This window comes from Ambystoma mexicanum, chromosome 5q, assembly GCF_040938575.1.
Source record: "Ambystoma mexicanum isolate Mex_15411 chromosome 5q, UKY_AmexF1_1, whole genome shotgun sequence".
Lineage (NCBI taxonomy): Eukaryota > Metazoa > Chordata > Amphibia > Caudata > Ambystomatidae > Ambystoma > Ambystoma mexicanum.
In genome coordinates this window covers 344,459,402-344,474,629 of record NC_090933.1, presented here as the reverse complement: position 1 = coordinate 344,474,629, position 15,228 = coordinate 344,459,402, and positions in this window count along the sequence as shown.

Here is a 15,228-nt window from a genome sequence, read left to right as displayed (position 1 = left end):
TTCGTTTTCATAGATTTGATTATATGATTAACTTCCATGGATAATAGATCAAATACTCAGCTCAAGCATACAGTTGAGTGAAGGGAAGATTACAGGTCTTGCCCAGACTTGAGATTCCCGAGGGTCAATTGCACCAATCTGCATTCCATCCAAAATAGGTGATAGTCTCTCGAATCGATCACCTCAATCTTACCATGCTCTGAACTGCTCTAAATTCTTTTCCTACCGAAACAGCCAGGATTGAGCTTGAGTCAGTAGCCTCAATGGCAAATTATTTTGCTCTTTAGCAATTTTGTTTGATGAATAAAGTTTGATGTCAGTCCATGATTTATAAAACACACATAGAATATTTATAGTCGGCAATTCTCAAAATTAGTGCAACATTTGAAAAAATTAAGAATGTATCAGGGTGCGGATGAATTTAGTACACCTGGTACTTAGAGTCAGAGAAGTATATACAAAGGATTTGCCTTGGAAAACCTTCCAAGGCAACTTCCCCTGCACAGACTTGTTTTTAGTTTGTCAGCAAATGACTGCTCAATGTACATTATATTAAACACATTCAATATATGATCCGTTTTTTCAGTCAAAATAAAGTTAATAACAAACGTAAATCACAACAGTAATATTCTCATTCATATTATGTTTAACCTGTATTCAAAAATGTAATTCTTGCATATGAACAATATTCATAGTAACTTTTTGTATTTAGGTAAACGACTACAAAGTGATGAAATATGCAATTGGATATTCATCTATCGTTCCATTAGAATCCCAAACATTTTATTTGTCTAAACACATTTCAGATCATAGAGCCTTCTTCAGAAGAAAGTTCTGAATCTTTATGCAACATATAACAGCTTTTCAGTCCTAGACTTATTCTTAAGATCCTTATTACAAAGTGGCTTCCATCCATCAAAGACATCACGAAACGAGGTAAGGCTGCACCAGTTTGCTTTATTCAAAGGCCAGGTTTGTCAGCACAATTGGGTAATGGAGCCCCAGAAAAGCCTTATCAGTAGTAAACTGTTTTGCTAGTAGTTCTTGGGAACCCCTCAGGAATGTTGTGAAGCCCTTGCTCCACTCCTTTATTTTAATCAGGAATTAAGTGATTGGGACCTCGTTGTGTGCCCCTCAGTTCTTTTATTCATGATTCCCCCTCTTCCTCCCTCCTCCTATCTGCTTGTTTCTCTCTTCCTCCCTTCTTTGGCTTTCTTTATTTCTTCTTGCGGCTCTGCTGCGCTCTGTTTCTCTTTCTTCTAGTCCCATTCTACTCCCCTTTTCCCCTTTCGGTTCCTTTCCCAGACAAAAGAAAAACCAAGGAGTGCATCAGTGATGCGGCGCAGGTCATTTGACTCCTATTCTGAGGCAATGGTCATGTTAGTGTTGAGATGTGTTGATGAGGTGGCCATTTGAGGTGATAAAAACGAGTGACCTGTCTATGTGTCATTCTCAAGTAGAGTATGTGATATGGCTGTTGCCATGTATTGTCCTAGTTCTCCGAGTATGCGAGTTCCAAGGCTTCAGTGGCCATGACCAGATACGACCAGTTGACTATGGGGTCTGAATTCAAGGCTGCCTCCTCCTCTGCATGTCCCTGGGGGTAGCGGATGGGGTGGTCAAGGGGGCCAGGTGCTACCACCCTTGGTGTAATACTGGGCCTTGTGGAGGTACGCAGTGATCCCCTCAACCATGGCTAAGGCATAAGGATGCCACTATGAAGTAGCTGAGACAGCACCTGTTCTTTTAAGTAATACCCATATGTGTAATATATGTCCGAGCCCCAGTAGTCTTTTGGCCAATGGTCTTCACTTATGATGACCCACAGGGATCAGACTGTTTTTATAGGTGCAGTAAAGACACACCAGCAGTGTTCATGAAGATGCACCCACTACAGCAGACAGAGAGGAGAAGCCAGCATGATTCCTTGCCGGCATCCCATGCATGCATAAGCAAACAAATATGGTGGTGTGCCTGAACTAGGCTAGGTCGGAATTGCCGTGGATAGACATACAACAGTATTACAACCAGGTGTTTTGGGTTTCAAAAACCTGCCGTGCCATCCCATTACCACACTAATCATGAGACCCAGGTGTACCCATTCCTGCACAGGTTGTGCAAGGGATGGGCCTAGGATCCTGTAAAAAAGGTGCAGGTAGTTTCACAGTGGTGTGGGTCAAAGGACTTGACAGGCTAATTGCAGAAGAGGTTGCTGGAGATAGAGAGAGGTGGAAGAGGAGATGGGTGGTTGAGACAGCCTGGAAAGAGGTGGCTGGAGGTGAAAGTAGAGTGGAAATGAGAAGAAACACTAGAGAGAGAGAGATAGAGGCACAGTTTGAAGAAGACAGCAGGAGAAGGTTGGAAGAGAAACTACAGAGAGAGGGAAGTGGTTGGAGGAGATATATGAGACAGAGAGAGAGAGAGAGAGAGAGATAGAAAGATAGAGAGAGAGGGAGCTTGGGACTGTGAGAGAGGAGGTCAGAAGGAGGCATCAGGGGGGGGTTGGTGGAGATTCTAGAAAAAGTTTGGAGGGTGGAAGACAACACCAAGAGGAAGTTAGGAGGAGCACCAGTGAAAATGCTGGCAATAGCGCTGAAGACGAAGGCAGAGAACACTTGCCAGGGTCGTGGTATAAACCTGTGGCGAAGTGGATAGGAGGTAGAAGAGGAGTGACAGGTAGAAGAGAGAGGACAGGAAGTGGAGCTGAGGTCCCCTTAGGTATGTTGTGACCTGTCAAGGAGGAGGTTGATGAAAAGTCTTTCGGCAAGAGATGAAGGTGGCAAGGGTGCAGCCTCTCAGTAAACACAGACTGCCAGCCTCTTGTAGGAAGCTCTGGGGTTTGCTCATGGCTATCCAGGCCTAGTGTATGGGTACATGTCGGGCATGGAGGCCCGAGTGAAAATACTTTGAATGAGTTCTCTGTTGCGTTTTCTTATTTTGGTCCAAACCTGTAAATATCCACAATTGGTTCTACATAACTGCTTGTGTCATCCTCATGTTGGACCTACTCTGGTTCATGACAATAGATGCCGATATTGTTTGATGGCTTGAGAAGACATAGTCACAGGAGTCACATGGTGTTGTCATTATGGATGTGCCCAAGATTACACACAGAGTTGATTCTCATCAACGACATGCTATAAGAAACCAACAGTACAACCACACTAACTCCCAGGCTGTGTAAAAATAATACGGTTATTACAGATATACTGAGAGGGGTGCGGAAAGCAATCAGAAGCTCCTTATGATTACACCGAAGTTCAACAAAGCTATCACCCACACATGCTCTTCCAGTGGCTGTCTGCACTCCTATTTCTCATGTGGGTCAAGCAACAGCAGGTTGTGTGAGGCGACTACCTTTGGTAGTATTTTATAAAGGGACAAAAAGCCAGAACTCCCAAGGCCAAAACCACCACCTGGGTTGACTGGAGAGCCCATGGAATCTATTGAGCAAACTGCTTCATGAAAAGCGGAAACAACAAAGCATATACAGTGTAAGGGCAGACAATTCTAAAGAGTAGAACCAGTGCTTTATTAGAATGAAAGGAAAACAGGAAAGCATTCGGCTGCATGGAGGTGCACCACACCCAATGCACAACAGGGAACCAAGTAATCAGAGCAAGCAAAAACAATCCTAATACCCCCCACTCCCCACCCAGGAAAGAAAGGAGCTGGGAAAAACAAGAGCAAGGAAACAACAAGAACACGCCCAACAATCCCCCACCAAGGGAAGTATAGGAAAGGGGAATTGGCAACAGTCATGCTCCAAAGGGCAGAGCGAGGAAATAAAGCCAGGATGTCAGTGGCCATCAGTGCCAGGTGAACAATTAGAGACTATCTTCCCTTGTCCCCTCAGCCCTAACACTGCATTCGGCTGCAGGACTTCTTGCTGCATCTGCCTGCTTCATTTGGAAAAAGGATGGGAGGTGCAGAAGGCCTGGGAGGAGGAATGGGGGCTCGACCGCATACAAATGCCACTGGTCAATGCATTAAAATGCTGCATGTGGTGGGCTGTCATAGATCCTTAGGGCCTGGTCCACAGAGCATTTTCCTATGGGATTGTTCCATTATAAAACGCCTCTGTGAATTGGGCCCTTAGAGTCTACATCAGTACTGTGACACTCAGGAAAAGAAACACACAGTGCTACCGTAGCACTGGGGCAAGATGGTGCAACACAGAGACGCCTGCAACACAGCACGGAGCACAGCAGCTTAGGAATTCAGAAGCAACAACAAAACTGGGAACCAGGAATTAAGAACTTGGAAGAGGCGGTGTACTCGCTGCAGACACGTTGCATCAATGACCGACGCAGGACTGGCATAAACTGAGGATTTAAAAGAAGACCTCTGATCACGTGCCTCAGGAGTGATCATTGCTGGGACACACCAGCCAGAGGCGTTCCCTAGCATCCACCCATACTTGCCTTGCAGTGGTGGAACACAGCTGTGTGCAAGCCATTCTGGGAAGTGTACTGGGAATTCTGAAATTCAACCCAGCAGGCACAGTACCACAGACACACGACACAAGAATTAGAGTCAAGATCCTTTGCTACATAGATGACTAAGCAAACCCCACAGTGGAGGAAGCTAGTTGTGATCTTTGAATGTATGGGTGGTTGCTAAATTCTTTGAATGAATACAATCCTGTGATTGGGTCATGGAACCTTTTCCCCTGCCTCAATAGGCCATAACAAAGTAGAGTCTGTGATATTTAGAAGAAGAACTGGGATCTTAAAAAGATCCTGACTGGATGCAAGGAAGCCTTGATAGAATCTGCAACCTTCCAAGACTTTCCTGACCGCAAGCTCTGCCCTTTGTGCTTAGAAACACTTGTGTACAGCCGTGTTATAAAAAACATATATCATATCATAGTATATCATAGCATACTCCTACAGGACCAGACTCACGGCTACCAAGATGAGACCACAATGATGGCCACTCTCCTTGATTAGCTGGGGCCAGCTTGGTCAGTAGCCTCAACTCCTGGGTCCTCCTGAAATCTTACTGGGATGCGGTCAGTACACCGACCCTAGCCACGAAGAGAAGAGCACAGTGGCACTGAGATGTACCAGAGGCAGATGGAGACAGGAGACCTGCAGCTCAGTAAGACCTTTAACTACAAAGCAGACAAACTACCCACCCAAGGTGACCTTGCCTGAAGTGCCATTGTTGCAGTCCATCTACAGTCTTCCACCAGCGGAATCATGCCTATGTCTGACTGGACTACTCCGCACCATACTCCAGCAGCTGTACCTCAGCTCTAGTGGCACCTGGATTCACCTTTCACTCAAAAATCCACCAGCAGCTGCTCACCAACACCACTGGAAGTCCTTCACTCGCTGGACACCCCTCCGGCACACTCCGAGCCTAACAAGAGCTGAGCATCTCACACCTAATATTGGAAACAGCTACAGATCACTAAATGTGAGGTACTTGAGTGTCCGACAGTCCTCACCCAAAGAACCTAACTGAGTGCTGGGTAACCACATTATTCACAGTTCTATTGGCCTCCCCGGTGGCCTACTGAATAGAAGCCCTTTACCCCCGTAATAACAGTTCAGCAACAGGACCTCATCCTGTAAGTCAAATCATAAGCCCACCCGTCTCTTCCGCTATTTACTATGAAAGAATTGTTTGTGTGGTGGACCAGGGAATGTCCCATTGCCTCCCTCATCCCCACCCCCGGATACTTCTTCATCGACCAATGACTGAACATTCCCCATTTAGAGACATAATGATGGTGACCCCTTGGAGGGCTGGGTGCGCAGTGTACGGTGGGCAAAGGAAATGGTAAGGAGGTTGTTGGGAAGGGTACTGCAAGGTTCCCAGACTGAAGATATTTATCATGCCAATGGGGACAAGCTGCCCTAAGATTAGTTCTGTGTTGATAATGGGAGTGGAATAGTTTGGGCATTGTTTATATGTCTTAGGCTGTACCCCGGGTCTGCGTTGGAGGAAGAGTCTTAGTGTTCCGTGACTGTTGTGGAGGTTGCAATGGCAAGATGGACCCATTGCTTTTGAAGAGAGAGGCCGCTTCTTAACATGATCTGTTGCTATCGTTGGGTTGCTGGATTCAAGCAGCCCCAGAGGCATGTTCTATCACCTTTTTCACAGTGGTTTCTGGGCCCCTTCTGCACAGCATGCAGAAGTGGACCCTTGTTTTTGACTAGCAGCCAATAAAGGGTCTGGAGCTCAGGGGTGATGTGTTCCCGTCTTTTCAGTCTCAGGAGGTGTCTCGCTGCTGCATTTCATAAACTGTAAAGGATTCCGCAGGTTTGTGGGAGGCCTAGGTAAAGGCTGTTGGCATCACTGGTTGAAGTGAGCGTGAGCGGGTGCCTCTACCTTTTTAAAATTAAGTTTTACTGTTCCTATACTTATATTTTAAAAAGAAACACTTTGACCACTGGTTGGTACAGTCAAGCCTTGAGTGTACCAGGGTCCTGTGTGGGTATATCAGAAATGATAAATGGGTCGTGGGTGAAAGAAGCAGCTTGACACTATTAGTTTAACTTGCAGTTTGAAGGTGAGCGACTTACCAATAAGAAATCTTACGTTTTTTGTCTGTTCGGTTCTTTTTGGGCACGTACCCATTTGTTGTTTTCGTGCAGCTGATCATGCGTTTGGGTTTGGTTGGGTCAAGTTTCTGTTGGTTAGTTGTTATCCATATCTATATTTGAGAGACAATTGCAGATAGCATTTTCTTTCAGTTGAGGATTTTGTTAATCTGTAGACATCATTGCCTTAATTGTCACTGATAGTCGCTGACTTGATTCTGTTCTCGTGCTGCTGCCCGTGATATCCTTCTGTGTGGACGTTCTTTTCCTTAAATTGTTAACGTGATCTACTGTATTCATGACCAGCTCACTCCCCTCCTGAGGGAATGGACTTGATTGCTGGATCACTGCTACAATAGATGAACAATGCAAGCTTACGGAACCGGTCCTGTCTGAATTGGTAGCCTACTCAGACCATCTAGCTGAGTGGCCCATTCTGAGTGCATGATAAAAAGTGTCTGGAAATACAACATTCTCCCCTCGAGTTCGCAGCACCACCAAAGTGGGTGGCATTATTGGAGGGGAGATGTCATGCTTTCTAGCAGCAAAAATGCTTGAATCACTAGTTATGCACGAAGCATGTGCTCCAGTGGCATTGCGAGAACTTCTTAAAAGATTGCCACGTTTCTAATTCTGTAAGAAATGCTATATTTATAAAGGGAAAATGTGTGCAGTGGAGTTTAACGGCACACCAGAGGTGCTGTATTTTAACTCCTTTTTTAGATGTGCTGAAACAGTGCTCCTGGGAGGAGGATCCCCTCCTTGTGGCTGCCCTGCGTTCCTGGTGGTTGCTAGGGCTGTTGTCAAGCCTTAACCTTTGTATGTATCCTTTGAGTATGACTGTATTCCTTAAGGCACTTGCTCCATGTAACCTGCGCAATGCCTTCTGTTCACGTAACTAAGACATCTTCTTGAAACAGCGCCTCGATGCCTCCCGGCTCTAGGCGCTTTACAAATACAAAAATAAAATAAATAAAATAAATCAGGCACATGCAAAAGCCGAGGTTTTCTTGCACCACATTCTTTCATTATCAGAATACTGTGTTTGTAAGGGAAGTGTTGCTTTTTCATGGAAGAACACATTCCTACGTTTGCCCGCACCTCAGAATCGGCCCCTTAGAGTCTGAGGAAAGCTTGAGCATGGGCCGGTACCAGTAATTGCACTTCTAGGCTGATAACATAGGGTATTGTACTCAACATGGCCTACAGCGTTCTCTCTCCTCTCCATTTTGCTGAAAAGTTTATGAATGTTCTTGTAAATTCATGCCCACTCCAGAAGACTGTCATATTACCAAGAAGACACGTCGGACATCTTCCTAACCTTTCTGTAACCTCCATGCAGAATGGGTTCTCTGTGCAAGGATCCCTGGGCCTGAAAACATGGTCATCCTCCTCTAGAATGATTGGCGATTGTTCTTTAAGAGTCTGGCAGGCGTGAGGTTTCATCAACACAACACAAAAGAGACAATTGAAAATATGATCTGGCTACACACGAAGTCCAACGCCTTTTGTATCGTAGCATGTTCCGTGCGGTGTGTTTTCCCTGATTTAAATGCAAACAATGGCAAGAGTCTGCGTGCAGTTAGGTGCCGCATTTTAGATCATCTCAATGATTCTGTACAACAGATCTTTAACTTTGTTCCAAACAAAAGCCTCCATCTGTCCCACCAGTCTTGAGTGACAGTTGTATAGAAATCACAGTCCGCTGAGCAGCTCCTCTTCCGGCTGACCACTGTTTACTACTAATATGCTACTCCAGATTGCTCACACCAGGCAGGTGTCATAGATGCAGTGTACAATTGCAATATGTCAGCAGTCATGACCATAGGTCCCGTAACACTCATCTCTCTACATCCGCACTTTCCACTGGGTCGACGTACCACCCCTAAATCACCTTTCGTCTTGAGAACCGTCAGCTGCTGAACCTCCAAACGTATTGCTTTTCCTAATTGTACCTTCTCCGGCTCTGCATCCATGTCGCCACATAGACAAGGAATCCGCAGTTCTATGCAGTTATGTCTTGCAATTGTTCTTGACGACAAGTCCCAGTTTTCAGTGGATAATGTAAGTTCCATATTTAGATTGTTACATATTAGCTTAAATAGAGCAACTCCACTGATTATCTGACAGGTCAAGCGCAAGGTCTCCGCACCATTGTCTCTACTTTTCAGCACTGTTATTGGTCAGCTTTACTTTACAGCTTCTTGTAGATTGCTGATACTTTTCTTTAATAGCAGTATCTGGGTTTGATCAGAAATGTATGCAAGATTGTCTTTAAATTTAAAGACCATTTTTTATGTTTTGTTGTTCAGTTTGGGATTGCCAAGAGCCAACAGCTGTGAGTTCATGTTTTGCTCTGGTGCCTAGAAGCCCCCATAGTTGGCTGCCTTGAAAGGAGTGATACCTTTGCGTCAATGCTAGCACACAGACGCCTTTCTTCTAACAAGAGAGAGAGAGAGCCCCTCCCCTTCCCCCTACCTCATGAGATCACAGAAAACTCCAAAGGGGAAAAGCATGGTCATGGCCGAAGTTTCCAAAAATGCCCTGGATGCTAGCTACTGTTGAGGGTGGTGTTAAGGGCGATTATACGGTTCAATGCAATTCTGCTTCCACGACAGAAGTGCAGACGAGCAGAAATCAAGCCTTTATGACTGGCACTGGGATGACTGTGTGGACACTCCTCCCCAAAGGGGGCTGTTGTAAACCTGTGATTAACTGTTGAGCTGACCTACTAACTGGTTCGTTTCTTATGGCGGAAGGAGGCAATATGTAGAAATGGGACCCGTAATGCAGAAGCATATAAATATGCTCTGGAAATGAAACACCACCTACCCGGTCATAATCAAACTTTGCTGTCGGAAGTCAACCGGAAGCAATTACAATGCTGAGATAATGAGCTTATCTGAACTTCACTGACTGTTTAGAAAATCACCTACAAGCTTACTTAGCGGTCTGTGCAATTGTCAAATAATAATTGTCATTTTGTTGAACTTAAAATGCATAGCTGCTGTGTGCTTATTGTGTCACCTGTTATACATGAAAACAACAATTACACATTGTGTAATCTTCGTTGCCGCTGTGGCAACTGCTGCTTGCAATGTAAGACAGCAGAAATGTTGGGCACACCTTTTCCATTGGGCTGACTTTCGAGGGACCAAGAATGCAAGCTTTCCAGTGAGATGGGAGAAATGCTCATTAGAGCTCAGAATTAGAAGATCACATCCAGGCAATGGGAATCAACATTGATTACAACTCCCAGGTTTCCCATTTTGAATTCTGATGCAGGGACTTGAAAGAGTCCAGGGATAAACGAGCATTGGCAAGTTTCCAAGCTCTGAGCTCATACGCCCATGTGCACACACCATTTTCAGCTGTCCCCATCCTATGACCAGGTAGGGCCTATTTGGCAGTGCTTGGCAAATGCCTAGACCATGCTGACACAAAGTCCAAAGCTGTTGGCTTTGCCAGTGCTTGTTTTTCATTTCTGTCCGTCCCAATACCAATGGCCGTGTCCTGCAAGAACATTGCTATACACATGTGCCTTTCTAATCTTATATTGAAAGGGAGAAATGCCTACAAGGACTGGGCTTTTGTCATCGGCAGAAGAACCCCTTCCCTGCACCCACCTGAGCATTCGAAGCCAATACATAACTAAGTACCCGGTGTGTGGTCGGTGGCAAGGTCCGGGCGGCCACAGTTTGTGAACGTGGGAACTGAGTATTTTGCAGGGCTGGCCTTACATCAGTGAAGCACAGAGTGAATATCATAGATTCGGATGTAGTAATTTGTGATTCAAATAAAAATATAAACAAATACATGAGGGGCAGGCGAGTGCAAAGATGGCTCCTGATATTATTGAAGGAAAGTGTTCTTTTGCTGCCCCTAGCCCTTGGCCACAAGACTGCACCTGCTGCTTGTAGGGATAATAAAGGCCCAGGAAGGCCTTCCAAGTATATTGCCCTGCCCATGACGAGCAGTTCATTGAGTCAACTCTTAAAATATGCGAGAGATTAGAAGCTGGGTATCATGATAGTTTAAAAAAGCTAAACGTAAACATATTAGCTTTCTATTGCATTGCTCACTGCATAAACCTCATTTAATGCCAGCAGTGGTTAAAGGTAAATTGGCTAGCAGAGTTTTTGTAAAATATTGAAATTTCCCTGGTCTCATTCAACCAGAGTATCAGAGAAAATGAACGTGCGTGTGTGTACTATATACCATACACAATACTATACACAAGCCAAACCTGCTGGCTTTGTCAGTGCTTTTTTTACAGGACATCAGTGCAAGGAACAGCTACATTCAAGTTGCTGAAGGCACATTTGGTTATAGAACGTTTAAAGAAACAGTAATGCATTTACTGCTACAATTAAACTGTTAACTCCCAGTAGGTGGCCTAAGAATAACAGTGGCAGGCCAAAGTTTGATGTTACTGCTTCATAGGGTCAGCTCAATGAGATCCCTGGAGGATGTGTTTTGGGCAGGGAGGGACAGGAAGTAGGTGGTAATGGCCATGGGGATTAGCATGGTGATGTACAGTCAATGGGTGGGTAAATACAGAACAACACTCACAAACTGTGTTTCTCTTCTCACATTCTACTACAAAGCAATAGTTTTAGCTCATAGTTGGCGATTTTGCTCAACCTATTAGCCAAAGCTAAAAAAGGAGTGAGTATATATAGCATGAGATCTCAATTTTAGTCCGGCTTGAATGGAAAAGATCACGGCTGGTTGAAAGTATTTTTTATTTTCTTTCCATGAATAATAAATCAGGTTGAAAAGATTCTGTTGCGCATCAATGCAAATTGGGCAGTCCGTTTTGGAGGATTTAGATTAGTGAATTGCAAATGTCTCCTTTTTTAGCAAATAGATTTGTATTTGTAAACATTGCTTCATTTTAACTAATTGATTATTTTTGTAAAGTAATTGCTTTACCATGAATCGATCTTTTTGTGGAAAAAATTGGCTTTCTCTTTGGCCAAACATTTACAGCAAAATGCAGATGACTTGCAATTCACCAGCGAAGTAAGTTTCTGGTGAAAAGTTGAATCTCCTTTTGCCCAAATTAAATATGCCTTACAAGAAAGGGTAGCTTATCTTGTGCTGCGCTGTTTCTGCACAAACATGCTTCAAATCAAGAAATGTGTGCAGTCAAATGAAACCAGTATTCCAAATTCATAAAATGTATTATTAAATTGCATCACACTATAATTTGTTTCATATTGCTATACATTTAAGGGGGATAGAAAAGATGTGTGGTGAAAAGGGTGAATACTGTGCCTAAACAATAATTAACTAAGTGCCCAGAAAATTGTTACTACCTAACTATTAAAACAGTAGAAAATCTGTTAAAACTACATTCAATATTTCTGTAAATGGGTGCAAACAATCACTCTTTATCTAGGCAAGCTCCTTTTTACATTTTTCGGTGATCTTGTCTCTTGTCTAAAGATTAACTACTGTGTTTGCCTAGCAGTATGTGTGATTTGTAGATTGCAAACTTTAGGGTTCAGGCGCCTAAGAATAACATTTTGCAAACACCAATGAGTTTTTACTGAGTTTAATTTATTCTTGATAAAGACAATTCAATTTAGTGAACAGTTAGTGCTGATTTGTACCTCAATTCGTTCTTGTATTAATGTCGTCTTTCCAGATTCTCTTAATCTTTAATTCAATGTATTATTGAATTCTGTTTGTCATTATCTTCTCGTGCTTTTTTGACTTTAATGCCCAGATTTTCTTAATTCTTTATCCTCTTAGTGTCCAGAATTATTTAATCCTTAATTTTAGATTTTCTTAATCCTTAAATTTCAATCTTTATTCCTTTTTAGTTTACTGATTTTCTTAATCCTTGTTTTTGTGATTTACTTAATCCTTAATTTTCCATCCTTAATCCTCTACACATGTTTTGCCACTTGGGTGTGGCTCTTCAGAAGAAATAATGATGTTCATTATATAACTTGATTCAAATTCATTATAACTGATGGTAGTCACAAACGTTTTCATAATCATTCAATTTGTTTAAATTGTATTTTTGAGCATCTGGGAAAATTAGAAATAAAATGAAAGTAAATTAGAGATTGTATCATTGGTTTATATGCTCTATTGAACTTGAGAGGGGTTTCCTTTTCAAAGGTGAATTGAGCTTGTCAATTTGTGCAAGGACTAGATTAAACGTACCCTGCTTTGTCAGTGGAGGTAATACCTTGGATCACCAGTCTAATTCTTTCTAAATTGTTGGTGTGCTCATGAAGGTTCTCCAATTACTTAAGAAAAACAGAAAAAACGAAAAAGGGATGTTTTAGAAAGGTAATGTGAACCAATATCTTGCTCAAAATGTGGCAAGAAAAATTTGCAGATGGCAAAAACTAACGTGACAAATGTGTTATAAAGGAGAGGGCTGAAGGCCCAAAATAAAGCCTAGAGGCCTAGTACTTACTTTCTCGGATGCAGAAGGATATGATAGCCGTTGCGGAATCAGCCGTGAACGGAAAACAAAAAACGACCCCCGCTGTTATGTATCTAGGTATCTTACGTCACAGCGTCATAAACCCACAAAATTAGGTCAATACGCTCAAACCTAACGCATGACGTCATCGCGTAGAATCACGGCGCAATGCTGTCAATGCAGGTATTTTGGTTTGGGACAAATATTAACTTGGTCTTTTGGAAAATGGCGGAATTGGTTGACTTAGAAGTAAGGAAGTAAGGAATTAAATTCTAATGTTTATTTTGGGTGTAATTTTAAATGAGACTAAAAGAGTATGATAATTGTTTCAATAGTATGATTTGGGCAAAGAAATCTCACCCACATTGATTTGTGTCTCAGAGGAATGACCAATACTTGTTGTCCTGATTGACATCACTATAACAGCTGTCCATTAACGTTATCCATTTAGATTCTAGCTGTCTCCCTTTGTTGACTCCGTTTCCTCCTCTCAGGTTTTCCTTTGTGATGGCCAGACCTGCACATTTAAGATCCTCAGTTTTTTTATCCTTATGATCAGAATTGTGATGGATAGCTAGTGGATATCGTGAATCCTGGTTTTTTTTATTGCTCTTATGTGCTCCATTATTCTTATTTTCAATTTCCTGATAGTGCTCCCAATGTACCATTTGTCACAGTGACATTTGATTTGAACATAAGGTCCTTAATCAGTAACATGTCATGCAAAGGATGGGATTCATAATAACTTTTACACCAAATAATCAGACCGACTCAGGAAGTTGGCAAAGTCTCATTCGACTGTTTTAATATCAATTGTCTAAAACAGGGAGTTACAACGGACATCGACGGACGTTCGATCGTGCTCTCAGCGCAAATCACATAAAAATACATTTATATAGCAAAAAACCATCATCCATGATGTCATACTACATGGCCAATAAGAAAAACCTATGAGGGATTGGGATTGGTTTAAGGGAAACATCTATGTATAATTTCTATAGGGACCAGGATTGTCATAGGACATCTACTGTCAGGTGGACAACTTGAGCCTGCCTCTAGTGCAAGTCACCCTCAACACTTATTAAGTACACAGAATACTATTGGCTCTTAAACTATAAGTCCCTTCTTTATAGGGCCCTATTTAATTGGTTGGCACACTCGTACCATGTCGGGAACATCCAGCACCTTAGCAGCACGTACGCTCATACCCAGATGCCGTGAGGTGGACATGACTTTACTTCCCACCCACTTAGCTCCACATCGCTCATTGCCCATGCCTTCTGCCATGAAGACTGTCTTTGGACTTGGCCTTGCAGTAGGTTCTCTTCTCTTGGTAATAAAAGGGAATATGGGTACACACTTATCACTGTTCCAGTCTGCATGCCCAACTCATATTTCCATCATTGGCTCACATGACAGTAGACTGCAATTTGGCCCATTTTATAGCATTTAATCGTCTTGAATTAATAAACTTGGCACTCATGGTGTTCCTTCCTTGCACCTTGACCAGTGATAATTCATCTTCTCACGTTTGCTGCCTTTGAGAATAGATAACCAGTTCTTGGCTGCCTTTAGTCTTGACACCAGGCCAGACAGCCTTTCTTGGTTCGTCCATGCTCCCAGCTATTCTTTGCTGTGACACAGTTGTCGGTCTTTCTTTCTCCGTGGGTATGAGTTTACTAAAATTGTGACACTGATGTCCAGTTTCAACATATATAATGGCGGCTTCACCTGCAGTCTATTCACTACATATAGCCAGCTTCTATGATCACTTAGTCTACTTGCGTTGCTGCATCTGTACATTCATTAAACTGTTTGCATTTTCTTCAGTGCGTCACACACATGCATTCAATCTTCTTTTATACATAAACATGTTCACGGGATTCCTTATTTCATCATCACTTTCTATGAGGTGCATACATTTTCTTCTTATCCTCTTAGTGCGTCACTCTCACTTCTTGTGACATCACCAGCTTCTCTTTCTCCTGTTTTCATATTCCTTTGCGGACCACTTCCACAAGACTATCATCTCTTTGTGCATACATCTTGTATGGTTTTCTTAATGGATACCTTGTCTCGAACACTTGTCGCAGTATGGTCACAACTACTGGTGTCAAACATGACGCTGTTTCAGGCTTCCAACATGCAGGCAGTAAGGGGGCAGGGCTTCCTGTGGAGGTATTCAGCTGCTCCTCTACAGATTCCATAAACTACAAATTGTGTGTT